The 3,218-nt window shown below is 31.5% G+C and overlaps 1 pseudogene; it reads right to left on the minus strand.

The window, feature by feature from the left end:
* Window positions 1-590: 590 nt before the first annotated feature.
* Window positions 591-2,402, minus strand: LOC101261247 (fruit bromelain-like; annotated as a pseudogene).
* Between the last annotated feature and the right edge of the window lie 816 nt (window positions 2,403-3,218).

Consider the following 3,218-nt stretch of genomic DNA (forward strand, 5'->3'; position numbering starts at 1 on the left):
CTTGTTATATTTGTTTGGTTGAATTACTTGCTGCCTTACTATCATATTGTTTGTGGTTGTTTCTCTTCTCTTGGTTCAAATCGAAAAGGGAAAGTATAGACTTGGGTATTCTTCCGCTGTTATCCTATCAGGCATTCTTTGTTAGTGCCATGTCTTTCCCAACAATATGTGATTAAACTTGGAGAGTCAGTAATCTCTTGGAAAGCTAAGAAGAAAACCATTGTGTCAAGGAGCTCAGCTGAAGCTGATATAGAAGCTTAGCTTCAACTTTTATAGAGTTGGTTTAGTTGGTAGGAATGCTGAATGAGTTGAATGCTGAGGTACACTTACCAGTTCAAGTATATAGTGATAGCAAGTATGCAATTCAATTAGCCTCTAATAGAGTCTATCATGAACGTACTAAACACATTGAGGTTTCTTTAACATATTTGTACCACCTAGCTTGAGGGGGAGTATTGAGATAATTGAAAGTGTGGAGTTAGTCAGGGGTATTTCAAGAAGATAGTTAGAAGTTCTATAATTTAATTGTATTCTTATCGATTGAAAAATAACTTCAATAATAATATTGCTTGGTTTTTTGTAACAGAAATTCAAACATTTGGGAAAGAAGCAAGCTTTGCAATGCCACAATGGCCACCATGAACTCCAATATCTTTAGCAATTCTCATATATCCTTCATCACCCCAACTACTCCCCCGTTAATTCTTCACTATCCACCATCTTCTTCACTTCTCCCATAACCTATCACTATCATTGCATGATTCAAGCAAGGGTTACAACTTCCATCATATATCCCACTTCCGTACATATGAAAATCCTGGTTGGCTTCAATACAAACAACAATTGGTTGATTAACTACAACTTGCAGCAACAATGACTCTCTAGATGCATGGTACAACTTTGTAGCCATTGATAGACACTGGTGCAGATGATTGTTCAGTCTTGCAAACTTTTTGAGCTTCTTCGTAAGGATAGTTAGTCTCTGCGGTAACTCCCCAGCCATTATTCTCAAGTAAGAAGTCGTAGGCGATAGTCATTAGTCCGCCCTTGCAACCTTTGTTCTATTAAGATTTTATCGTCAACTTAATTATTTACTTAAGTTAAGTCAAGAAAACTCTAGAATATTTCAAAGTTGTGGAGAATTGAAGTAAGATCTCTAGAATGAGTATTTCACAAAGAATGGTCTAAAAATGTTCTAGAAAGAATAGTTCTAGAAAAAGATAGCTAGAAATATCCTGGAATATAGTAGTATGTTTCTCTCTAGATTTTTCCATCATCTTCTATAAATAGAGGTTGTCCATTTGAGTTGTAACCAAGCAAGAAACAAAGTAACCAAATAAGTAAGAAATTAAGTGTGAGAGCTAAAGTAAGGAGTGTTGCTGAAGCAAGCAACAAGTGTGATCAAGATTGTAAGACCCAAGCAAGTCCTTACTTTGATATAATAAAACTAATTCAAGTTGTGAGAAATCGATAGTGACTATTATCTCAACAAACAATAATATTCAACATGTTCTGCATAAAGAATCTAATAGTTGTTGTTCCGAAAGTGATATTAGTTCCTTGTTTGCTATTTTATATGCTCAATCTATATCCGTGACCGCAGAAAATACCCAACAACATCCTTTACATTTATTTTAAAACAAGTACATACCTAGTTTATAAATATCGAAAATTGAACTTTGAAAATTCCATTAATTATAGTTACACATGATGGTTATGACATATAGTATGATCTAGAGCACATAAATACTTTGTCTATTCAAAAATAGTTTTCAAGTTTTAAAATTACAATTTAGATATTTAATAACTATATAAAAATTAAATAACTACAAAAAGGAATTTTTTGACAAAAATATACATGATATTAAATTATATATTATAATCCACATACTATATAGTTTGATTCTTAAAAAGCAAAAGATGCATGAGAAACATTTTAAGACGAATATACTTGACTAAAACTCAAGTGAAACTAATAAGAATTTGAACTGGTCTTACCATATACATGTTGATCCTTGATTGTCGTGACACTGCCTCTCATTCTCAAGTTCATGCTAAATGGAAGTTCAATCACACTATCATATGAAGTGTCAAGCCCCATAAATGATTCTGTAAATTCTTCAGTGGTAAGATCAACATATTTAATGATGGCTAGCTTATAACTCTGAGTTCTGTTTCGGTTTAACGATTTGATGAACTTAACGTTTTCCTTGAATGTTTAGAAGCGATATTCCTTTTTTATATCATCTTTGTATACACGTCCATGATGAGCCATCTATGTTCATTCCTTTCAACAATGGATATTTCTTTTAAGTCTGAAAAGTTACTATATAGGGACATAGGCTAAGAATGAAAAAAAGAACAAGAACAATAATATTCTTGAGGCAAAAATTGAAAGCCATCGATAGTAATTGGTATTGAAATATAGGAACCAGTTACAAACTAAAAGGGAGGCTGAACGAATAAGCCTAATTGATGTTAACAGAGTTCATATAAGCACAATATTGAGAATTTTCGCGTACAAATATTTTCAATAGAGCCTAAAATGTCAATCATTTCGTTTTCCTAGAACGATCAATCTATTAGTATAACTTTTTTGGGAGACTAGGACGACTTCAAGCAAGTTTAAACAATGCAAGCAGAGTAATCTTTTGCAAACAGAGTAAGCTTTCTTTCTTTCCTTTTTTTCGTCAAATAAAACACACGTACAATAGAGAAATACATAGGGAACATTTGGTTCACTATCTGAACCCTACTTTATTGGTGAGGGTTCGACTGCTTTCCTTTGTAATCAATCCCCTCTTACATTTTTTTTTCCAAAAAAAAAGGTACAGAAGAACAAAAAATGCACTAGATATATCTTCATATAGTTGAAAAATATGAAATAATATATTTAAGTCTTGTGATGAAAAAGAGATCATTTAAAACTATTCTAAATCACTTTTTCAAACTTGAAACTTATTTTCAATGCTATATATGAATTGATGTTGGATATTTAATGAACTAATTAGACTATTCTTATTAAAAGAAGGTTCCACACCCTAATAGATATATATTGCTAGTGTACTAAGTCGCGCTTCGCGTGGTTATGAAAAAAATTAAAATTAAAATACATATCAATGTCAATAATTACTTTAATAAAAAGATTTTTTTGTTAATCACATAAGAATTCCAATTTTACATATTAATAAATAATTTATTTTTAATAAAATCATGTG

Source organism: Solanum lycopersicum, chromosome 7, assembly GCF_036512215.1.
Source record: "Solanum lycopersicum chromosome 7, SLM_r2.1".
Classification (NCBI taxonomy): domain Eukaryota; kingdom Viridiplantae; phylum Streptophyta; class Magnoliopsida; order Solanales; family Solanaceae; genus Solanum; species Solanum lycopersicum.